Raw genomic sequence first — 25,296 nt, 5'->3', positions numbered from 1 at the left:
TGCACCAGCTCGAGCTGCTCCCTGAGGCGGTAGGCCGCCACGCTGGCTCCAGCGCCTGCAGCTCCGCTCCGCTTTATGCCCCGGCCTGCCGCTGGTGTTCTCACGCAGGTCGGGGCTGCCACGCTGGAGGTGACGGTGGTACGCTGACAACCAGCGAGCAATTGGTGGTGGTCCGCTGGAGAAATCCCATCAACGATGTCTCCACAAGATCCTGCAAATCCCCTGAAACGACAGTGTTCTCGACCAGGCCAACATCCCCAGCATCGAAGCACTGACCACATTCGATCAGCTCCGTTGGGCGGGCCACATTGTCCGCATGGCCGACACAGGACTCCCAAAGCAAACGCTCTACTCGGAACTCCTACACAGCAGGCAAGCCCCAGGTTGTCAGAGGAAACCTTACAAGGACACTCTCGAAGTCTCCCTGATAAAGTGCAACATCCCTGTAAGAGAAATTTGTCATTAGGGGTACCAGCAGGACAAGGGTTAAAGTGCTGGTTACTGCACCGACCCATAAGGAGGTAAAAGGCCTCTCTTCGGTCTTGTACCAAGGCTCCAGAAGTTATTAATTCAATAATATTCCGACAGGATACGATGTGACATTGATAAGACCTTGCGAAGAGGCTCGAGGCGGACTCACGGGCACCAAGGAGAATCAAAAAATTCTGACCTGATGAAGTCATTCTAGTCACGGACTAAGGTGGTCACGAGGGTCTTGGCCTGTCAATCCAAAGTAGCACCAATTAGAGAAGTGGCACTGATAAGGTCGTCCAATTAGAGATCTAGGGAGGTCTTACCAGGGAACAGAGGGGTTTTTGAAATGTATAAAAGTTGTATGATTGTGCTGTTCGGGGAGCATCTCCACTCACAGGCGGCTGTGATAAGAGGTGTTCCCGGACGTTCGTAATAAAAGATCGTTATACTTTGCCATTCGTCTCTGTCTGCTAACTCCGGGGACTGTTACGCAGGTTGGGGCGAGCGTTGACCCTCTATATTGGGGGCCCACTCGTGGGAGGAGAAGCCTTCACATTTTCCCCTTACAATCCCCACTGACACCTGGGAGTCCCTGGCCAAAGACCGCCCTAAGTGGAGGAAGAGCACCTGGGAGGGCGCTGAGCATCTCCAGTCTCGTCGCCGAGAGCATGCAGAAACCAAGCGCAGTCAGCGGAAGGAGCGTGCGGCAAACCAGACTCCCCACCCCACCCTTTCCTTCAACCACTGTCTGTCCTACCTGTGTCAGAGACTGTAATTCCCATATTGGACTGTACAGTCACCTGAGAACTCACTTTTCGATACTTCCTCGATTTAGAGGGACTGTTTATGAAGATGATGATGATGGTGGTCCGTGAAAGAGATATAAAGACCGTTTAAAAGCGACTCCAAAACTCTTCAAAAATAGATGGTCATAAGTGGGGGCAACTTGCTCAAGATAAGAAAACCTGGGGATAAACCCTCCATCCACGCACCTGCTGATATAGGTCCTGTAGTATTGCTGACGTTGAATGTAGACTCCAGCTGACAGCATAAGAACATTAAAAAATCAGAACAGGAGTAGGCCATATGGCCCCTCGAGCCTGTTCTGCTATTCAATAAGATCATGGCTGATCTGACCATGGACTCAGCTCCACGCCCGCTCCCCATAACCCCTTATCCCCTTATCGTTTAAGAAACTGTCAATTTCTGTCTTAAATATATTCAATGTTCCAGCTTTCACAGCTCTCTGAGGCAGCGAATTTCAAAGATTTACAACCCTCTGAGAGAAGAAATTTCTCCTCTTCTCAGTTTTAAATGGGCGGCCCCTTATTCTAAGATCGTGCCCTCTAGTTCTAGTCTCCCCCATCAGTGGAAACATCCTCTCTGCATCCACCTTGTCAAGCCCCCTCATAATCTTATACGTTTCGATAAGACCACCTCTCATTCTTCTGAATTCCAATGCGGAGAGGCCCAACCTACTCAACCCTTCCTCATAAGTCAACCCCCTCATCTCCTGAATCAACCTAGTGAACCTTCTCTGAACTGCCTCCAAAGCAAATATATCCTTTCGTAAATATGGAAACCAAAACTGCATGCAGTATTCCAGGTGTGGCCTCACCAATACCCTGTGTAACTGTAGCAAGACTTCCCTGCTTTTATACTCCATCCCCTTTGCAATAAAGGCCAAGATTCCATTGGCCTTCCTGATCACTTGCTGTACCTGCATACTATCCTTTTGTGTTTCATGCAGAAGTAACCCCCAGGTCCCGCTGTACTGCGGCACTTTGCAATCTTTCTCCATTTAAATAATAACTTGCTCTTTGATTTTTTAATTCTCTGAGAAACCTGGTCTCTCTGGGATCCACTATTCATTCCGTACAAACAATAGGTCTCATCAATCGGTAAAGAACTCACTGTAAAAACGGAGATGATATTCCAGCTGACTTCTTCCACTCTGCAGGTTTACAGAATTTTGAGAAGATAATGAGAGACCTGACTAGATACTACATAAATGCAAGCCTTCCTTTATCTATTTAGTGCACGTGTGTGAGTGTGTGTGCTTAAATCTCTGAAGTGGGACTTGAACCCACAACCCTATGACTCAGAGGCAAAGAGTGCTGCCCACTGAACCATAGCTGACTTTCCCACTCAGCCTTCAGAGAAGCTGGAATAAATGTTATCAACCACATATCGCGGCATAACTAAGACCGCCTATTTCCACCTCTGTAACATCGCCCGTCTCCACCCTTGCCTCAGCTCATCCGCTGCTGAAACCCTGAGATTGACAGGGTAGATGTTGAGAGGTTGTTTCCCCCTGGGCTGGAGAGTCTAGAACTGGGGGTCACAGTCTCAGGATAAGGTGTCGGCCATTTAAGACTGAGATGAGGAGGAATTTCTTCATTCAGAGATTTGTGAATCTTTGGAATTCGCTACACCAGAGGACTGTGGATGCTGAATCGTTGAGTATATTCAAGTCTGAGATAGATTTTTAGACTCTAGGGGAATCAAGGCATATGGAGATAGTGCGGGAAAGTGGAGTTGAGGTCGAAGATCAGCCATGATCATCGGCAGGAGTAGGCCATATGGCCCCTCGAGCCTGTTCCGCTATTCAATAAGATCATGGCTGATCTGATCATGGACTCAGCTCCACTTCCCTGCCTGCTCCCCATAACCCTTTATCCCCTTATCATTTAAGAAACTGTCTATTTCTGTCTTAAATTTATTCAATGTCCCAGCTTCCACAGCTCTCTGAGGCAGCCTTTGTTACCTCTAGACTTGACTATTCCAACGCACTCCTGGCCGGCCTCCCACATTTTACCCTCCGTAAACTGAGGACATCCAAAACTCGGCTGTCCGTGTCCTAACTCGCACCAAGTCCCGCTCACCCAAAACCCCTGTGCTCACTGACTTACACTGGCTCTCGGTTAAGCAGTGCCTCGATTGTAAAATTCTCATCCTTGTTTTCAAATCCCTACATGGCCCTCGCCCCTCTCGATCTCTGTAATCTCCTCCAGCCCCACAACCCCCCGAGATCTCTGCGCTCCTCTAATTCTGCCCTCTTCAGCATCCCTGATTATAATCGCTCCACCATTGGTGGCCGTGCCTTCAGCTGCCTGGGCCCCAAGCTCTGGAACTCCCTCCCTAAACCTCTCCGTCTTTCTACCTCTCTTTCCTCCTTCAAGACGCTCCTTAAAACCCACCTCTTTGACCAAGCTTTCGGTCACCTGTGCTAATTTCTACTTACGCGGCTCGGTGTCAAATTTTTTATCTGATAATACTCCTGTGAAGCACCTTGGGGGGGTTTCACTACGTTAAAGGTGCTATATAAATGCAAGTTGTTGTTGTTGTTGTTTGTCACTCAGTCGGCAACCATCCAATCGAATGAACATAAGAATTAACAGCAGGAGTTGGCCATCCTGCCTCGGGCCTGCTCCCCCATTCAATAAGATCCTCAAAGCCTCCCTGATAAAGTGCAACATCCCCACCGACACCTGGGAGTCCCTGGCCAAAGACCGCCCTAAGTAGAGGAAGTGCATCCAGGAGGGCGATGAGCACCTCGAGTCTCGTCGCCGAGAGCATGCAGAAACCAAGCGCAGGCAGCGGAAGGAGCGTGCGGCAAACCAGACTCCCCACCCACCCTTTCCTTCAACCACTGTCTGCCCCACCTGTGACAGAGACTGTAATTCTCATATTGGGCTGTTCAGCCACCTGAGAACTCACTTTTAGAGTGGAAGCAAGTCTTCCTCGATTTCGACGGACTGCCTACGATCATGGCTGATCTTCGACCTCAACTCCACTTTCCCGCACTAACTCCATATGCCTTGATTCTCCTAGAGTCTAAAAATCTATCTCAGACTTGAATATACTCAACGATTCAGCATCCACAGTCCTCTGGCGTAATGAATTCCAAAGATTCACAACCCTCTGAGTGAAGAAATTCCTTCTCATCTCAGTCTTAAGTGGCCGACCCCTTATCCTGAGACTTTGCACTGAGGGAGGAGGAGTGTGAAATATTAAATGAGATAAATATAGTGAGAGAGGAAGTATTAAGGGGCTTAGCAGCTTTGAAAGTGGATAAATCCCCAGGTCTGGTGAAATGTATCCCAGGCTGTTAAGAGAAGCAAAAGAGGAAATAGCAGAGGCTCTGACCATCATTTTCCAATCCTCGATGGCTAGAGGTGCGGTGCCAGAGGACTGGAGGGCTGCTAATGTTGTACTTTTGTTTAAAAAGGGAGAAAGGGATAGACCGAGTAATTACAGGCCAGTCAGCCTTAGCTCGGTGGTGGGAAAAATATTGGAAAATGTCCTGAGGGACAGGATAAATCTTCATTTGAAAAGACATGGATTAATCAAGGACAGTCAGCATGGATTTGTCAAGGGAAGGTCGTGTCTGACTAACTTGATTGAATTTTTCGAGGAAGTAACCAGGAGGGTCGATGAGGGCAGTGCGTATGATGTAGTGTATATGGATCTTAGCAAAGCTTTTGATAAGGTCCCACATGGCGACTGGTCACAAAAGCAAAAGCCCATGGATCCAGGGCAAAGTGGCAAGTTGGATCCAAAATTGGCTCAGAGCCAGGAAGCAAAGGATAATGGTTGACTGGAAGGCTGTAACCAGTGGGGTTCCGCAGGGCTCAGTGCTGGGTCCCTTGCTTTTTGTGGCATATATCAATGACTGGGACTTGAATGTTGGGGGTATGATTAAGGAGTTTGCAGATGACACTAAAATTGGCTGTGTGGTTGATCATGAAGAAGAAAGCTGTAGACTGCAGGAAGATATCAATGTACTGGTCAGGTGGGCAGAACAGTGGCAAATGGAATTCAATCCGGATAAGTGTGAGGTAATGCATTTGGGGAGGTCTAACAAGGCAAGGGAATACACATTAAATGGTACAACACTGAAAAGTGTAGTGGAACATCGGGACCTTGGCGTGCAGGTCCACAGATTCCTGAAGATAGCAGGCCAGGTAGATAAGGTGGTTAAGAAGGCATTATTTGCCTTTATAAGTCGAGGCATGGAATACAAGAGTAGGGGTGTTATGCTTGAACTGTATAAAACACTGGTTAAGCTACAGCTGGAGTACTGCGTGTAATTCTGGTCACCACATTACAGGAAAGATATGATTGCACTGGAAAGGGTACAAAGGAGATTTACAAGAATGTTGCCAAGAGTGGAGAATTTTGGCTATGAGGAAAGATTGGAGACGCTGGGTCTGTTTTCTTTGGAACAGAGGAGGCTGAGGGGAGACCTGATTGAGGTGTATAAAATGATGAGGGACCTGCATAGAGTGGATAGGAAGGACCTGTTTCCCTGGGCACGTCGCTCTGCGATCACGCGCCGCTCCTTCATCCCGACCTCGCCGCTCCTGCTGTACCTGCCAACGCTCCAATCACCGACCTGGGTTATGGTGACGTCCAATCTCGTCGTCCTATTCACAGCTGTCGCTCTCCTGCACTAGCACGCAATACAGGAATTACAGTCTCTGTCACAGGTGGGACAGACAGTGGTTGGAGGAAAGGATGGGTGGGACTGGTTTGCCGCACGCTCCTTCCGCTGCCTGCACTTGTTTTCTGCATGCTCTCGGCGACGAGACTCGAGGTGTTCAGCGCCCTCCCGGATGCTCTCAGAAGGGCGACGGGACACCTCAAGAGTTTAAGTACAAAGGAAGAGAAAGGCCGGACAAGGGCAAGGGTGAAACCTGTCTCGAGTCGGCCTCAGTTTGGTAAACAGAACATTTTGTGTTCAGCAGCCCCTGTCAAACATTACTGTTTGAAATTAATTAGTCTTCGAGCCAACAGCTCCCTAATCTTGGTCTGTGCAAAGACAGCCATTCTTCAGCGTGAGCCTGTGAGGTTTCGAGAGTGAGGTTTTGACTGGTTACCATGGGAGGTTGCCCAAGGATATTAAAACGCTTAATGATGATAAATCTTACCCCACTATTTTTCTATCTGATATTCTGACTTTCCGTTGCCTTCTCCTTGCAAATGTGGTCGCGACGAAGAGGTCCGTTTTTTAATAGCCAACTTCCATTTCGCATCCTGCCTTGGGTGTCAGAGAGAAGATTAATCCACAGTACTTGACTGAAGTTGGAATCTGACCCATGACAAAGGCCGTTTTTTATTAAATGAGCTGGTTGACTTTAGAGCCTGATCCAAGTTTGATTCTTTATCTGTCTGTAACTAAGATGAAGGTTCTGCATTCCTGCCCTCGTGGTGATTTAAAAAAATATAATAATTCTGCTGTTACCTCAGAAGTAGCCATTGTAAACTTTATATGTTGATTCAGTGTTAGCCAGGGCTTATTGGATAGCACTCTCTCGCTTCTGAGTCAGAAGATTGAAGGTTCAAGTCCCACTGCAGATATATGAGCACAAATATCTAGGCTGACACTCCAGTGCGATACTGAGGGAATGCTTCACTGTCGGAAGGGCAGTACTGAGGGAGTGCTGCACTGTCAGAGGGGCAGTACTGAGGGAGTGCTGCACTTTCAGAGGGGTAGTACTGAGGGAGCGCCGCACTGTCAGAGAGGCAGTACTGAGGGAGCGCTGCGCTGTCGGAGGGGCAGTGCTGAGAGAGCGCCGCACTGTCGGAGAGGCAGTACTGAGGGAGCACTGCACTGTCGGAGATGCAGTACTGAGGGAGCGCCGCACTGTCGGAGGGGCAGTACTGAGGGAGTGCTACACTGTCGGAGGGGCAGTACTGAGGGAGTGCTGCACTGTCGGAGGGGCAGTACTGAGGGAGTGCTGCACTGTCGGAAAGGCAGTACTGAGGGAGTGCTGCACTGTCGGAGGGGTAGTACTGAGGGAGCGCCGCACTGTCGGAGGGGCAGTACTGACGGCGCGCTGCACTGTTGGAAAGGCAGTGCTGAGGGAGTGCTGCACTGTCGGAGGGGCAGTGCTGAGGGAGTGCCTCTCTGTCGGAGGGGCAGTACTGAGGGAATGCCGCACTGTCGGAGGGGCAGTGCTGAAGGAACGCCGCAATGTCGGAGGGGCAGTGCTGAAGGAGTGCTGCACTGTCGGAGGTGCCGTCTTTCAGATGGGATGTTAAACCGAGGCCCCGTCAGCTCTCTTGGGTGAACGTAAAAGATCCCGCGGCACAATTTCGGAGAAGAGCAGGGGAGTTATCCCCAGTGTCCCGGGGCCAATACTGATCCCTCGACCAACATCACTGAAACAGATGATCTGGTCATTATCGCAATGCTGTTTGTGGGAGCTTGCTGTGCGCAAGTTGGCTGCCGCGTTTCCTACATTACAACAGTGACTACATTTCACAAAAAAAGTACTTCATTGGCTGTAAAACGCTTTGGGACATCCGGTGGTCGTGAAAGGCGCTATATAAATGCAAGTCTTTTTTTCTTTTGATTCTGGTGGTCAGTCGGATGTTAATCATCCTCCTTTCCCGATTCCTTCTCTTGTTCCATCTGCTGGGGGAACAAAAGGCTTAAATAAAATTTTAGGAATTATGTTGGAAGGTTGGGTTCAAGAAAAAGTTTGTTGTTTAATCAGTGATCTCGCTCTCTCCCCTCCAAACTTTCTGGCCTGGATTTTGGGGTCAGCAGCAAAGTGTTGACGCTCACTGTAGCAACGTCAAAAAAAGTTGCCCACAAAGATCTAGCGATCCCCCAGGTGTAAATTTCACCTGTCTCGGCATAAATTTGAATCTGGCACCAAGTCACGGGGATCTCCTGTGTCCAGCCACAGTAATGTCATCAAGCATGCTAAGCAGCCAATCGCATTGGAGAATTCTCACAGACAACAAACCAGGAAGTAAAAAGCACTGATTGCAATGTGCCTTTTATAAATTTTACAGAGAGTGAAGACTGGGAGAATACTCATAAAGTAGAAGCTGAAATATCATAAGCAAACATTAAAAATATATATATTTTAAAAACTATGAAATTTTTCATCATAATGGAAAAATTTGACATTGCACAAATATAAAATTAGTTTTTCAGGGCCAGAACAGTTGTTCAGCAGTCAATATGCTGTTAAAAACCCAGTTACACCTCTTTCAACAAGGCTTTGCTTTTTCTGGGGGGGTTTAACAACTATATACCAGCGTAATAGAGGAAGTTTACATCGGATTACACTGGATATACAGCACAGAAACAGGCCATTGGGCCCAAACTGTTCATGCCGGCGTTTATGCTCCACTCGAGCCTCCTCCCGTCTTTCCTCATCTAACTTTATCAGCATAACCCTCTATTCCCTTCTCGCTCATATGCTTGTCTAGCCTCACCTTAGATGTATCTATTCGCTTCAACCCCTCCCTGTGGTAGTGAGTTCCACATTCTCACCACTCTCTGGGTAAAGGAGTTTCTTCTGAATTCCCCATTGGCTTTCTTGGTGATCATTTTATATTTATGACCGAAATATCTTCTCTACATCTACCCTATCAGACCCTTTAATAATCTTAAAGACCTCTATCAGTACACCTCAAAGTCTTCTTTTTGCTAAGGAGCGCGAGCCTGTTCAAACTTCCCTGGAAAGTTATTCACCTCAGTTCTGTGTCATCCCAGGGGTGCTAATGGGAGGCACAAATGACTCGAATTTCTCCCCCAATGTTTCCACTAGTGGGGAAGAGCATAACTAGAGGCCATCGATATCAGATAGTCACCAAGGTGCCTTCGGAAGTCAGAATTCCTACACGGCAAGCGAGCCCCAGATGGGCGGAGGTGTTTCAGGGACACCCTCAAGGCCTCCTTGATAAAATGCAACATCCCCACCGACACCTGGGAGTCCCTGGCCAAAGACCGCCCTAAGTGGAGGAAGAGCATCCAGGAGGGCGCTGAGCACCTCGAGTCTCGTCGCCGAGAGCATGCAGAAACCAAGCGCAGGCAGCGGAAGGAGCGTGCGGCAAACCAGTCCCACCCACCCCTTCCTCCAACCACTGTCTGTCCCACCTGTGACAGAGATTGTAATTCCCATATTGGACTGTTCAGTCACCTGAGAACCCACTTTTAGAGTGGAAGCAAGTCTTCCTTGATTTCGAGGGACTGCCTATGATGATGATGATGATGATGATGATGATGAGATGCCTTTAAGGGTGGGCTAGATAAACACACGAGGGAGAAAGGAATAGAAGGGTATACTGATAGGGTTCATGGAATGATACAGCATAGAAGAGCCCATTCAATCCATTGTACCTGTGCCAGCTGTTGGAGGGGAACGTGGAGCTGATGGTGTTCCCATGCGCCTGCTGCCCTTGTCCTTCTAGGTGGTAGAGGTCGCGGGTTTGGGAGGTGCTGCCGAAGAAGCCTTGGCGAGTTGCTGCAGTGCATCTTGTAGATGGTGCACACTGCAGCCACGGTGCGCCGGTGGTGGAGGGAGTGAATGTTGAAGGTGGTGGATGGGGTACTGATCAAGCGGTCTGCTTTGTCCTTCTATCATCATCATCAAAGGTCCCGTGGACCTTATACAGTAGACACCTCAAAGCGCTGGAGAAATACTACCAACGATGTCTCCGCAAGATCCTGCAAATCCCCTGAGAGGACAGATGCACCAACATCAGTCTTCTCGATCAGTCCAACATCCTCAGCATCGAAGCACTGGCCACACTCGACCAGCTCCGTTGGTCGGGCCACATTGTCTGCATGCCGGACACAAGACTCCCAAAGCAAGCGCTCTACTCGGAACTCCTACAAATTGAGGAAGACTTGCTTCCACTCTAAAAGTGAGTTCTCAGGTGGCTGAACAGTCCAATACGGGAATTACAGTCTCTGTCACAGGTGGGACAGACAGTGGTTGAAGGAAAGGGTGGGTGGTGAGGCTGGTTTGCCGCATGCTCCTTCCGCTGCCTGCGCTTGGTTTCTGCATGCTCTCGGCGACGAGACTCGAGGTGCTCAGCGCCCTCCCGGATGCACTTCCTCCACTTAGGGCGGTCTTTGGCCAGGGACTCCCAGGCGTCGGTGGGGATGTTGCACTTTATCAAGGAGGCTTTGAGGGTGTCCTTGAAAAGTTTCCTCTGCCCACCTGGGGCTCGCTTGCCGTGTAGGAGTTCCGAGTAGAGCGCTTGCTTTGGGAGTCTCGTGTCGGGCATGCGGACAATGTGGCCCGCCCAGCGGAGCTGGTCGAGTGTGGTCAGTGCCTCGATGCTGGGGCTGTTGGCCTGATCGAGGGCACTGACGTTGGTGCGTCTGTCCTCCCGGGGGATTTGCAGGATCTTGCGGAGACAGCGTTGGTGGTATTTCTCCAGCGATTTGAGGTGTCTGCTGTTACATGGCCCACGGGTCTTTCCACCACCCTTTCAGGCAGCACATTCCAGAACATAACAACTCGCTGCGTAAAACAACGTTTCCTCATGTCGCCTCTGGCTCCTTTGTCAATCACCTTAAATCTGTCTTGTCTGGTTACCGAACCTCCTGCCACTAAACTGGGCTCAATTTCAGTTTGACAACAACTCAGTACCAACTCACCACTTACCAGTGAATCCCCACTCTCAGCAAATTCCCATCGCCACTCTGTTTAGCAGATACTCCCAACTCTGTGCTCACAGCTCGGATTAGATGAAGAGGGGTGGGAGGAGGCTCGTGTGGAGCGCAATGGCCTGCCTCAGCGAGTTGGGCCGAATGGCCTGTTTCTGTGCGGTAGAATATGGGGTGAATCTTAACCCCCAAAACCCCAGCTGGGTTTGATTCAAGTGAGATGTAAAAATGTTAAAAATCTCAAACCCAACCCCAACCTGCCTCCAACCCGCTGCAGTTCCGGGTTTAAAAGAAAGAAAGACTTGCATTTATATAGCGCCTTTCACATCCACCGGACGTCTCAAAGCGCTTTACAGACAATTAAGTACTTTTTGGAGTGCAGTCACTGTTGTAATGTAGGAAACACAGCAGCCAATTTGCGCACAGCAAGCTCCCACAAATAGCAATGTGATAATGACCAGATAATCTGTTTTAGGGATGTTGGTCGAGGGATCAATATTGGCCCCAGGACACCTTGGGGATAACTCCCCTGCTTTTCTTCCAAATAGTGCCGTAGGATCTTTTGCATCCACCTGAGAGAGCAGGAAGCCCGCTCCCTGTCAATATCGGGATCTGTATCAGGACACTCGAGACATGGTACAACTAGTCGGGTTTTGCACAACGCAAACGCCGCCCATTTATCCCTGAATTTTGCATTGGGGTTCGACATAAGAACTAGGAGCACACAGCCCCCTGAGCCTGCTCCGCCATTCAGTAAGATCATGGGCTGATCATCGACCTCAACTCCACTTTCCCACCCGATCCCCATATCCCTTGATTCCCCTAGACTCCAAAAATCTATTGATCTCAGCCTTGAATAGACTCAACGACTGAGCCTCCACAGTCCTCTGGGGCAGAGAATTCCAAAGATTCACCACCCTCTGAGTGAAGGAATTTCACTGCAGCCAAGTTAAAACCCAAGTTCCATCTTCAAGCTAACTGTTTCTTCTGCAAAGTGCCTTGAGATGTCTTACTATCTTAAAAAGGTGCCACGTAAATGCGAGGTGTTGGTTTAGGTGTAAGGTTGCTTCCCGATTGGCAGGCCCAATTGGATGTGGTTATAGGAGAACCTTGGGCGTCAATGGGGTGACCTTAATGGCCCCTCCCCCACCCCCGCCAACCACAATTTTTCAGCTCCTCGACTCCTGGTTCTCAGGTGAATAATAGCAGATGGCCATAAGTTGAATTTCTCTCCCAGGAACACTGAGATAATCCAGCCACCAGACCTGAGCACATTAATCTAAGCTGACACTCCAGGACAGCACTGAGGGAGCGCCGCACTGTCGGAGGGGCAACACTGAGGGAGTACAGCACTGTGGAGGGGCTATAGTGAGGGAGCGCCGCACTGTCGGAGGGGTAGTACTGAGGGAGCACAGCACTGTGGAGGGGCAATAGTGAGGGAGCGCTGCACTGTCGGAGGGACTATAGTAAGGGAGCGCTGCACTGTCGTAGAGGCAGCACTGAGGGAGCGCCGCACTGTCGGAGGGGCAGTACTGAGGGAGCGCTGCACTGTCGGAGGGCAGTACTGAGGGAGCACTGCACTGTCGGAGGACAGTACTGAGGGAGCGCAGCACTGTCGGAGGGTCAGTACTGAGGGAGCGCTGCACTGTCGGAGGGGCAGTACTGAGGGAGCGCTGCACTGTCGGAGGTGCAGTACAGAGGGAGCGCTGCACTGTCGGAGGGGCAGTACTGAGGGAGCGCTGCACTGTCGGAGGGGCAGTACTGAGGGAGCGCTGCACTGTCGGAGGGGCAGTACTGAGGGAGCGCAGCACTGTCGGAGGGTCAGTACTGAGGGAGCGCTGCACTGTCGGAGGGGCAGTACTGAGGGAGCGCTGCACTGTCGGAGGGGCAGTACTGAGGGAGCGCTTCACTGTTGGAGGGGCAGTACTGAGGGAGCGCTGCACTGTCGGAGGGACTATACTGAGAGAGCGCGCACTGTCGGAGGGACTATACTGAGAGAGCGCGCACTGTCGGAGGAGCAGTACTGAGGGAGCGCTGCATTATCGGAGGGGCAGTACTGAGGGAGCCTTGCACTGTCGGAGGGACTATACTGAGAGAGCGCGCACTGTCGGAGGGGCAGTACTGAGGGAGCCTCGCACTGTCGGAGGGACTATACTGAGAGAGCGCGCACTGTCGGAGGGGCAGTACTGAGAGAGCACAGCACTGTCGGAGGGGGCAGTACTGAGGGTGCACAGCACTGTCGGAGGGGCAGTACTGAGGGAGCGTCGCACTGTTGGAGGGTGTAGTACTGAGGGAGCCCTGCACTGTCGGAGGGGCAGTACTGAGGGAGTGCTGCACTGTCGGAGGGACTATACTGAGAGAGCGCGCACTGTCGGAGGGGCAGTACTGAGAGAGCACAGCACCTGTCGGAGGGGGCAGTACTGAGGGTGCACAGCACTGTCGGAGGGGCAGTACTGAGAGAGCACAGCACTGTCGGAGGGGCAGTACTGAGGGTGCACAGCACTGTCGGAGGGGCAGTACTGAGGGTGCACAGCACTGTCAGAGGCGCAGAACTGAGGGAGCGCCGCACTGTTGGAGGGTGTAGTACTGAGGGAGCCCTGCACTGTCGGAGGGGCAGTACTGAGGGAGTACTGCGCTGTCGGAGGGGCAGTACTGAGGGAGTGCTGCACTGTTGGAGGGGCAGTACTGAGGGAGCCTCGCACTGTAGGAGGGGCTATACTGAGGGAGCGTGCACTGTCGGAGGGGCAGCACTGAGGGAGCGCTGTACTGTCAGAGGGACAGTACTGAGGGAGCGCCGCACTGTCAGAGGGGTAGTACTGAGGGAGCGCCGCACTGTCAGAGGGGCAGTACTGAGAGAGTGCCGCACTGTCAGAGGGGCAGTATTGAGGGAGCGCCGCACTGTCGGAGGGGGGGGGGGGGCAGTTCTGAGAGAGTGACGCACTTTCAGAGCGTCTTTACTGAGGGAGCGCCTCAGTGTCGGAGGACCAGTAATAAGGGAGTGCCGCACTGTCTGAGGGGCAGTACTGAGGGAGCACAGCACTATTGCAGGGGCTATAGTGAGGGAGTGCCGCACTGTCGGAGGGACTATACTGAGAGAGCGCGCATTGTCGGAGGGGCAGTACTGAGGGAGCGCTGCACTATTGGAGGGGCAGTACTGAGGGAGCCTCGCACTGTCGGAGGGGCAGTACTGAGAGAGCACAGCACTGTCGGAGGGGGCAGTACGGAGGGTGCACAGCACTGTCTGAGGGGCAGTACTGAGGGAGCGCCGCACTGTTGGAGGGTGTAGTACTAAGGGAGCCCTGCACTGTTGGAGGGGCAGTACTGAGGGAGCGCTGCACTATTGGAGGGGCAGTACTGAGGGAGCGCTGCACTGTCGGAGGGGCAGTACTGAGGGAGTGCTGCACTGTTGGAGTGGCAGTACTGAGGGAGCCTCGCACTGTAGGAGGGACTATACTGAGGGAGCGTGCACGGTCGGAGGGGCAGTACTGAGGGAGTGCTGTACTGTCAGAGGGACAGTACTGAGGGAGTGCCGCACTGTCGGAGTGGGATGCACTGAGGGAGCGCCGCACTGTCAGAGGGGCAGTACTGAGAGAGTGCCGCACTGTCAGAGGGGCAGTACTGAGGGAGCGCTGCACTGTTGGAGGGGCAGTATTGAGGGAGCGCCGCACTGTCAGAGGGGCAGTACTGAGGGAGCGCCGCACTGTCAGAGGGGCAGTACTGAGAGAGTGCCGCACTGTCAGAGGGGCAGTATTGAGGGAGCGCCGCACTGTCGGAGGGGGGGGGGTGGGGGCAGTTCTGAGAGAGTGACGCACTGTCAGAGCGTCTTTACTGAGGGAGCGCCTCAGTGTCGGAGGACCAGTAATAAGGGAGTGCCGCACTGTCTGAGGGGCAGTACTGAGGGAGCACAGCACTATTGGAGGGGCTATAGTGAGGGAGTGCCGCACTGTCGGAGGGACTATACTGAGAGAGCGCGCATTGTCGGAGGGGCAGTACTGAGGGAGCGCTGCACTACTGGAGGGGCAGTACTGAGGGAGCCTCGCACTGTCGGAGGGGCAGTACTGAGAGAGCACAGCACTGTCGGAGGGGGCAGTACTGAGGGAGCGCTGCACTATCGGAGGGGCAGTACTGAGGGAGCCTCGCACTGTCGGAGGGACTATACTGATAGAGCGCGCACTGTCGGAGGGTGTAGTACTGAGTTAGCCCTGCACTGTCGGAGGGGCAGTACTGAGGGAGTACTGCGCTGTCGGAGGGGCAGTACTGAGGGAGTGCTGCACTGTTGGAGGGGCAGTACTGAGGGAGCCTCGCACTGTAGGAGGGGCTATACTGAGGGAGCGTGCACTGTCGGAGGGGCAGCACTGAGGGAGCGCTGTACTGTCAGAGGGACAGTACTGAGGGAGTGCCGCACTGTCGGAGGGGGATGTACTGAGGGAGCGCCGCACTGTCAGAGGGGTAGTACTGAGGGAGCGCCGCACTGTCAGAGGGGCAGTACTGAGAGAGTGCCGCACTGTCAGAGGGGCAGTACTGAGGGAGCGCCGCACTGTTGGAGGGTGTAGTACTAAGGGAGCCCTGCACTGTTGGAGGGGCAGTACGGAGGGAGTGCTGCACTGTCGGAGGGGCAGTACTGAGAGAGCGCGCATTGTCGGAGGGGCAGTACTGAGGGAGCGCTGCACTATTGGAGGGGCAGTACTGAGGGAGCGCTGCACTGTCGGAGGGGCAGTACTGAGGGAGTGCTGCACTGTTGGAGGGGCAGTACTGAGGGAGCATCGCACTGTAGGAGGGACTATACTGAGAGAGCGCGCATTGTCGGAGGGGCAGTACTGAGGGAGCGCTGCACTATTGGAGGGGCAGTACTGAGGGAGCCTCGCACTGTCGGAGGGGCAGTACTGAGGGTGCACAGCACTGTCGGAGGGGCAGTACTGAGGGAGCGCCGCACTGTTGGAGGGTGTAGTACTAAGGGAGCCCTGCACTGTTGGAGGGGCAGTACTGAGGGAGTGCTGCACTGTCGGAGGGGCAGTACTGAGGGAGCACAGCACTATTGGAGGGACTATAGTGAGTGAGTGCCGCACTGTCGGAGGGACTATACTGAGAGAGCGCGCATTGTCGGAGGGGCAGTACTGAGGGAGCGCTGCACTATTGGATGGGCAGTACTGAGGGAGCGCTGCACTGTCGGAGGGGCAGTACTGAGGGAGCGCTGCACTGTCGGAGGGGCAGTACTGAGGGAGCGCTGCACTGTCGGAGGGACTATACTGAGAGAGCGCGCACTGTCGGAGGGGCAGTACTGAGGGAGCGCTGCGCTATCGGAGGGGCAGTACTGAGGGAGCCTCGCACTGTCGGAGGGACTATACTGATAGAGCGCGCACTGTCGGAGGGGCAGTACTGAGGGAGCCTCGCACTGTCGGAGGGACTATACTGAGAGAGCGCGCACTGTCGGAGGGGCAGTACTGAGAGAGCACAGCACTGTCGGAGGGGGCAGTACTGAGGGTGCACAGCACTGTCGGAGGGGCAGTACTGAGGGAGCGCCGCACTGTTGGAGGGTGTAGTACTGAGGGAGCCCTGCACTGTCGGAGGGGCAGTACTGAGGGAGTGCTGCACTGTCGGAGGGGCAGTACTAAGGGAGTGCTGCACTGTTGGAGGGGCAGTACTGAGGGAGCCTCGCACTGTAGGAGGGGCTATACTGAGGGAGCGTGCACTGTCGGAGTGGGATGTACTGAGGGAGCGCCGCACTGTCAGAGGGGCAGTACTGAGAGAGTGCCGCACTGTCAGAGGGGCAGTACTGAGGGAGCGCTGCACTGTTGGAGGGGCAGTATTGAGGGAGCGCCGCACTGTCAGAGGGGCAGTACTGAGGGAGCGCCGCACTGTCAGAGGGCCAGTACTGAGAGAGTGCCGCACTGTCAGAGGGGCAGTATTGAGGGAGCGCCGCACTGTCGGAGGGGGGGGGTGGGGGCAGTTCTGAGAGAGTGACGCACTGTCAGAGCGTCTTTACTGAGGGAGCGCCTCAGTGTCGGAGGACCAGTAATAAGGGAGTGCCGCACTGTCTGAGGGGCAGTACTGAGGGAGCACAGCACTATTGGAGGGGCTATAGTGAGGGAGTGCCGCACTGTCGGAGGGACTATACTGAGAGAGCGCGCATTGTCGGAGGGGCAGTACTGAGGGAGCGCTGCACTATTGGAGGGGCAGTACTGAGGGAGCCTCGCACTGTCGGAGGGGCAGTACTGAGAGAGCACAGCACTGTCGGAGGGGGCAGTACTGAGGGTGCACAGCACTGTCGGAGGGGCAGTACTGAGGGAGCCCTGCACTGTTGGAGGGGCAGTACTGAGGGAGTGCTGCACTGTCGGAGGGGCAGTACTGAGAGAGCGCGCATTGTCGGAGGGGCAGTACTGAGGGAGCGCTGCACTATTGGAGGGGCAGTACTGAGGGAGCGCTGCACTGTCGGAGGGGCAGTACTGTGGGAGTGCTGCACTGTTGGAGGGGCAGTACTGAGGGAGCCTCGCACTGTAGGAGGGACTATACTGAGGGAGCGTGCACGGTCGGAGGGGCAGTACTGAGGGAGCGCTGTACTGTCAGAGGGACAGTACTGAGGGAGTGCCGCACTGTCGGAGTGGGATGCACTGAGGGAGCGCCGCACTGTCAGAGGGGCAGTACTGAGAGAGTGCCGCACTGTCAGAGGGGCAGTACTGAGGGAGCGCTGCACTGTTGGAGGGGCAGTATTGAGGGAGCGCCGCACTGTCAGAGGGGCAGTACTGAGGGAGCGCCGCACTGTCAGAGGGGCAGTACTGAGAGAGTGCCGCACTGTCAGAGGGGCAGTATTGAGGGAGCGCCGCACTGTCGGAGGGGGGGGGGTGGGGGCAGTTCTGAGAGAGTGACGCACTGTCAGAGCGTCTTTACTGAGGGAGCGCCTCAGTGTCGGAGGACCAGTAATAAGGGAGTGCCGCACTGTCTGAGGGGCAGTACTGAGGGAGCACAGCACTATTGGAGGGGCTATAGTGAGGGAGTGCCGCACTGTCGGAGGGACTATACTGAGAGAGCGCGCATTGTCGGAGGGGCAGTACTGAGGGAGCGCTGCACTACTGGAGGGGCAGTACTGAGGGAGCCTCGCACTGTCGGAGGGGGCAGTACTGAGGGTGCACAGCACTGTCGGAGGGGCAGTACTGAGGGAGCGCCGCACTGTTGGAGGGTGTAGTACTAAGGGAGCCCTGCACTGTTGGAGGGGCAGTACTGAGGGAGTGCTGCACTGTCGGAGGGGCAGTACTGAGGGAGCACAGCACTATTGGAGGGACTATAGTGATGGAGTGCCGCACTGTCGGAGGGACTATACTGAGAGAGCGCGCATTGTCGGAGGGGCAGTACTGAGGGAGCGCTGCACTATTGCAGGGGCAGTACTGAGGGAGCGCTGCACTGTCGGAGGGGCAGTACTGAGGGAGCGCTGCACTGTCGGAGGGACTATACTGAGAGAGCGCGCACTGTCGGAGGGGCAGTACTGAGGGAGCGCTGCACTATCGGAGGGGCAGTACTGAGGGAGCCTCGCACTGTCGGAGGGACTATACTGATAGAGCGCGCACTGTCGGAGGGGCAGTACTGAGAGAGCACAGCACTGTCGGAGGGGGCAGTACTGAGGGTGCACAGCACTGTCGGAGGGGCAGTACTGAGGGAGCGCCGCACTGTTGGAGGGTGTAGTACTGAGGGAGCCCTGCACTGTCGGAGGGGCAGTACTGAGGGAGTGCTGCGCTGTCGGAGGGGCAGTACTAAGGGAGTGCTGCACTGTTGGAGGGGCAGTACTGAGGGAGCCTCGCACTGTAGGAGGGGCTATACTGAGGGAGCGTGCACTGTCGGAGGGGCAGCACTGAGGGAGCGCTGTACTGTCAGAGGGACAGTACTGAGGGAGTGCCGCAGTGTCGGAGGGGGATGTACTGAGGGAGCGCCGCACTGTCAGAGGTGCAGTATTGAGGGAGCGCCGCACTGTCGGAGGGGGGGGGCGGCAGTTCTGAGAGAGTGACGCACTGTCAGAGCGTCTTTACTAAGGGAGTGCCGCACTGTCTGAGGGGCAGTACTGAGGGAGCACAGCACTATTGGAGGGGCTATAGTGAGGGAGTGCCGCACTGTCGGAGGGACTATACTGAGAGAGCGCGCATTGTCGGAGGGGCAGTACTGAGAGAGCACAGCACTGTCGGAGGGGCAGTACTGAGGGTGCACAGCACTGTCGGAGGGGCAGTACTGAGAGAGCACAGCACTGTCGGAGGGGCAGTACTGAGGGTGCACAGCACTGTCGGAGGGGCAGTACTGAGAGAGCACAGCACTGTCGGAGGGGGCAGTACTAAGGGTGCACAGCACTGTCGGAGGGGCAGAACTGAGGGAGCGCCGCACTGTTGGAAGGTGTAGTACTGAGGGAGCCCTGCACTGTCGGAGGGGCAGTACTGAGGGAGTGCTGCGCTGTCGGAGGGGCAGTACTGAGGGAGCACAGCACTATTGGAGGGGCTATGTCAGTCGAGGAGGCGGGAGCTCGGAGCAGCGCGAGTCCGGGGTCGGCGAGAGGCCTATAAAGGCCAGCGGGAGCTCGGAGCAGTCAGTCGAGGAGGCGGGAGCTCGGAGCAGCGCGAGTCCGGGGTCGGCGAGAGGCCTATAAAGGCCAGCGGGAGCTCGGAGCAGTCAGTCGAGGAGGCGGGAGCTCGGAGCAGCGCGAGTCCGGGGTCGGCGAGAGGCCTATAAAGGCCAGCGGGAGCTCGGAGCAGTCAGTCGAGGAGGCGGGAGCTCGGAGCAGCGCGAGTCCGGGGTCGGTGAGAGGCCTATAAAGGCCAGCGGGAGCTCGGAGCAGCGCGAGTCCGGGGTCGGTGAGAGGCGTACCGGTGCAGCTACAGGGAGAAGGCAAAAAAACAAAGGTGACGTCACAGCCTAGGGGGTAAGTGATTGGCTGGTGATTGGTGAGTAGTTTTTCTTTTTCTTCTTATATTGGTCAGTAACTTTTAACATTGTTATTACCAGTTTAAGTGTATCTAAGGGTTAAGTCATGGCAGGAGAGCTCGGTCGGGTGTTATGCTCCTCCTGTACCATGTGGGAACTCAGGGACGCTTCCGGTGTCCCTGACGACTATGTGTGCGGGAAGTGTATCCGCCTCCAGCTCCTGACGGTCCGCGTTACGGAATTGGAGCTGAGGGTGGATTCACTCTGGAGCATCCACGATGCTGAGAATGACGTGAGTATCACGTGTAGTGAGTTGGTCTTACCGCAGGGAAAGGGTCCACAGCCAGATAGGGAATGGAAGACCAGCAGGAAGAGTAGAGCAAGGAAGGTAGTGCAGGGGTCCCCTGCGGTCATCCCCCTGCAAAACAGATACACCGCTTTGGGTACTGTTGAGGGGAATGACTCATCAGGGGAGGGCAGCAGCAGCCAAGTTCATGGCACCGTGGCTGGCTCTGCTGCACAGGAGGGCAAGAAAAAGAGTGGGAGAGCGATAGTGATAGGGGATTCAATTGTGAGGGGAATAGATAGGCGTTTCTGCGGCCGCAACCGAGACTCCAGGATGGTATGTTGCCTCCCTGGTGCAAGGGTCAAGGATGTCTCGGAGCGGGTGCAGGACATTCTGAAATGGGAGGGAGAACAGCCAGTTGTCGTGGTGCACATTGGTACCAACGACATAGGCAAAAAAAGGGATGAGGTCCTACGAAACGAATTTAAGGAGCTAGGAGCTAAATTAAAAAGTAGGACCTCAAAAGTAGTAATCTCGGGATTGCTACCAGTGCCACGTGATAGTCAGAGTAGGAATCGCAGGATAGCGCAGATGAATACGTGGCTTGAGCAGTGGTGCAGCAGGGAGGGATTCAAATTCCTGGGGCATTGGGACCGGTTCTGGGGGAGGTGGGACCAGTACAAACCGGACGGTCTGCACCTGGGCAGGACTGGAACCAATGTCCTCGGGGGAGTGTTTGCTAGTGCTGTTGGGGAGGATTTAAACTAATATGGCAGGGGGATGGGAACCAATGCAGGGAGACAGAGGGAAACAAAAAGGAGCCAAAAGCAAAAGACAGAAAGGAGATGAGGAAAAGTGTAGGGCAGAGAAACCCAAGGCAAATAACAAAAAGGGCCACTGTACAGCAAAATTCTAAAAGGACAAAGGGTGTTAATAAAACAAGCCTGAAGGCTTTGTGTCTTAATGCAAGGAGTATCCGCAATAAGGTGGATGAATTAATTGTGCAAATAGATGTTAACAAATATGATGTGATTGGGATTACGGAGACGTGGCTCCAGGATGATCAGGGCTGGGAACTCAACATTCAGGGGTATTCAACATTCAGGAAGGATAGAATAAAAGGAAAAGGAGGTGGGGTAGCATTGCTGGTTAAAGAGGAGATTAATGCAATAGTTAGGAAAGACATTAGCTTGGATGATGTGGAATCTATATGGGTAGAGCTGCAGAACACCAAAGGGCAAAAAACGTTAGTAGGAGTTGTGTACAGACCTCCAAACAGTAATAGGGATGTTGGGGAGGGCATCAAACAGGAAATTAGGGGTGCATGCAATAAAGGTGTAGCAGTTATAATGGGTGACTTTAATATGCACATAGATTGGGCTAGCCAAACTGGAAGCAATACGGTGGAGGAGGATTTCCTGGAGTGCATAAGGGATGGTTTTCTAGACCAATATGTTGAGGAACCAACTAGGGGGGAGGCCATCTTAGACTGGGTGTTGTGTAATGAGAGAGGATTAATTAGCAATCTCATTGTGCGAGGCCCCTTGGGGAAGAGTGACCATAATATGGTGGAATTCTGCATTAGGATGGAGAATGAAACAGTAATTTCAGAGACCATGGTCCAGAACTTAAAGAAGGGTAACTTTGAAGGTATGAGGCGAGAATTGGCTAGGATAGATTGGCGAATGATACTTAGGGGGTTGACTGTGGATGGGCAATGGCAGACATTTAGAGACCGCATGGATGAAGTACAACAATTGTACATTCCTGTCTGGCGTAAAAATAAAAAGGGGAAGGTGGCTCAACCGTGGCTATCTAGGGAAATCAGGGATAGTATTAAAGCCAAGGAAGTGGCATACAAATTGGCCAGAAATAGCAGCGAACCTGGGGACTGGGAGAAATTTAGAACTCAGCAGAGGAGGACAAAGGGTTTGATTAGGACAGGGAAAATGGAGTACGAGAAGAAGCTTGCAGGGAACATTAAGGCGGATTGCAAAAGTTTCTATAGGTATGTAAAGAGAAAAAGGTTGGTGAAGACAAACGTAGGTCCCCTGCAGTCAGAATCAGGGGAAGTCATAACGGGGAACAAAGAAATGGCGGATCAATTGAACAAGTACTTTGGTTCGGTATTCACTAAGGAGGATACAAACAACCTTCCGGATATAAAAGGGGTCAGAGGGTCTAGTAAGGAAGAGGAACTGAGGGAAATCTTTATTAGTCGGGAAATTGTGTTGGGGAAATTGATGGGATTGAAGGCAGATAAATCCCCAGGGCCTGATGGCCTGCATCCTAGAGTACTTAAGGAGGTGGCCTTGGAAATAGCGGATGCATTGACAGTCATTTTCCAACATTCCATTGACTCTGGATCAGTTCCTATGGAGTGGAGGGTAGCCAATGTAACCCCACTTTTTAAAAAAGGAGGGAGAGAGAAAACAGGGAATTATAGACCGGTCAGCCTGACCTCAGTAGTGGGTAAAATGATGGAATCAATTATTAAGGATGTCATAGCAGTGCATCTGGAAAATGGTGACATGATAGGTCCAAGTCAGCATGGATTTGTGAAAGGGAAATCATGCTTGACAAATCTTCTGGAATTTTTTGAGGATGTTTCCAGTAAAGTGGACAAAGGAGAACCAGTTGATGTGGTATATTTGGACTTTCAGAAGGCTTTCGACAAGGTCCCACACAAGAGATTAATGTGCAAAGTTAAAGCACATGGGATTGGGGGTAGTGTGCTGACGTGGATTGAGAACTGGTTGTCAGACAGGAAGCAAAGAGTAGGAGTAAACGGGTACTTTTCAGAATGGCAGGCAGTGACTAGTGGAGTGCCGCAAGGTTCTGTGCTGGGGCCCCAGCTGTTTACATTGTACATTAATGATTTAGACGAGGGGATTAAATGCAGTATCTCCAAATTTGCGGATGATACTAAGTTGGGTGGCAGTGTGAGCTGCGAGGAGGATGCTATTAGGCTGCAGAGTGACTTGGATAGGTTAGGTGAGTGGGCAAATGCATGGCAGATGAAGTATAATGTGGATAAATGTGAGGTTATCCACTTTGGTGGTAAAAACAGAGAGACAGACTATTATCTGAATGGTGACAGATTAGGAAAAGGGAAGGTGCAACGAGACCTGGGTGTCATGGTACATCAGTCATTGAAGGTTGGCATGCAGGTACAGCAGGCGGTTAAGAAAGCAAATGGCATGTTGGCCTTCATAGCGAGGGGATTTGAATACAGGGGCAGGGAGGTGTTGCTACAGTTGTACAGGGCCTTGGTGAGGCCACACCTGGAGTATTGTGTACAGTTTTGGTCTCCTAACTTGAGGAAGGACATTCTTGCTATTGAGGGAGTGCAGCGAAGGTTCACCAGACTGATTCCCGGGATGGCGGGACTGACCTATCAAGAAAGATTGGATCAATTGGGCTTGTATTCACTGGAGTTCAGAAGAATGAGAGGGGACCTCATAGAAACGTTTAAAATTCTGACGGGTTTAGACAGGTTAGATGCAGAAAGAATGTTCCCAATGTTGGGGAAGTCCAGAACCAGGGGTCACAGTCTGAGGATAAGGGGTAAGCCATTTAGGACCGAGATGAGGAGAAACTTCTTCACCCAGAGAGTGGTGAACCTGTGGAATTCTCTACCACAGAAAGTAGTTGAGGCCAATTCACTAAATATATTCAAAAGGGAGTTAGATGAAGTCCTTACTACTCGGGGGATCAAGGGTTATGGCGAGAAAGCAGGAAGGGGGTACTGAAGTTTCATGTTCAGCCATGAACTCATTGAATGGCGGTGCAGGCTAGAAGGGCTGAATGGCCTGCTCCTGCACCTATTTTCTATGTTTCTATGTTTCTATAGTGAGGGAGTGCCGCACTGTCGGAGGGACTATACTGAGAGAGCGCGCATTGTCGGAGGGGCAGTACTGAGGGAGCACTGCACTATTGGAGGGGCAGCACTGAGGGAGCGCTGCACTGTCGGAGGGGCAGTACTGAGGGAGCGCTGCACTGTCAGAGGGGCAGTACTGAGGGAGCGCTGCACTGTCGGAGGGACTATACTGAGAGAGCGCGCACTGTCGGAGGGGCAGTAGTGAGGGAGCGCTGCTCTATCGGAGGGGCAGTACTGAGGGAGCCTCGCACTGTCGGAGGGACTATACTGAGAGAGCGCGCCCTGTCGGAGGGGCAGTACTGAGGGAGCCTCGCACTGTTGGAGGGACTATACTGAGGGAGCCTCGCACTGTAGGAGGGGCTATACTGAGGGAGCGTGCACTGTCAGAGGGACAGTACTGAGGGAGTGCCGCACTGTCAGAGGGGCAGTTCTGAGAGAGTGACGCACTGTCAGAGCGTCTTTACTGAGGGAGCGCCTCAGTGTCGGAGGACCAGTAATAAGGGAGTGCCGCACTGTCTGAGGGGCAGTACTGAGGGAGCACAGCACTATTGGAGGGGCTATAGTGAGGGAGTGCCGCACTGTCGGAGGGACTATACTGAGAGAGCGCGCATTGTTGGAGGGGCAGTACTGAGGGAGCGCTGCACTATTGGAGGGGCAGTACTGAGGGAGCCTCGCACTGTCGGAGGGGCAGTACTGAGAGAGCACAGCACTGTCGGAGGGGGCAGTACTGAGGGTGCACAGCACTGTCGGAGGGGCAGTACTGAGGGAGCGCCGCACTGTTGGAGGGTGTAGTACTAAGGGAGCCCTGCACTGTTGGAGGGGCAGTACTGAGGGAGTGCTGCACTGTCGGAGGGGCAGTACTGAGGGAGTGCTGCACTGTCGGAGGGGCAGTACTGAGGGAGTGCTACACTGTCGGAGGAGCAGTACTGAGGGAGTGCTACACTGTCGGAGGGGCAGTACTGAGGGAGTGCTGCACTGTTGGAGGTGCAGTAATGCGGGTGCGCTGCACTGTCGGAGGGGTCGGCTTTCGGATGAGACGTTAAACCGAGGCCCCATCTACCCTCTGAGGTTGAGATAAATTATCCCACGGCACTATTTCGAAGAAGAGCAGAGTAGTTAGTTATCCCTGGTGTCCTGCCCAATATTTATCCCTCAATCAACGTGACGAAAAGCAGATTATCTGGTCATTATCACATTGCTGTTTGTGGTAACTTGCTTTGCGCAAATTTACTGCCTAGTTTCTTACATTGACTACAGCTGTAAAGAACTTTGGGATGTTCGACGGCTGTGAAAGGCACCATATAAACGCAAGTCATCTTTGTAGTTAAACAGCTGCCC

The sequence above is a fragment of the Pristiophorus japonicus genome, chromosome 10 (genome assembly GCF_044704955.1).
Source record: "Pristiophorus japonicus isolate sPriJap1 chromosome 10, sPriJap1.hap1, whole genome shotgun sequence".
Lineage (NCBI taxonomy): Eukaryota > Metazoa > Chordata > Chondrichthyes > Pristiophoridae > Pristiophorus > Pristiophorus japonicus.
This window is presented reverse-complemented; position numbering follows the sequence as displayed.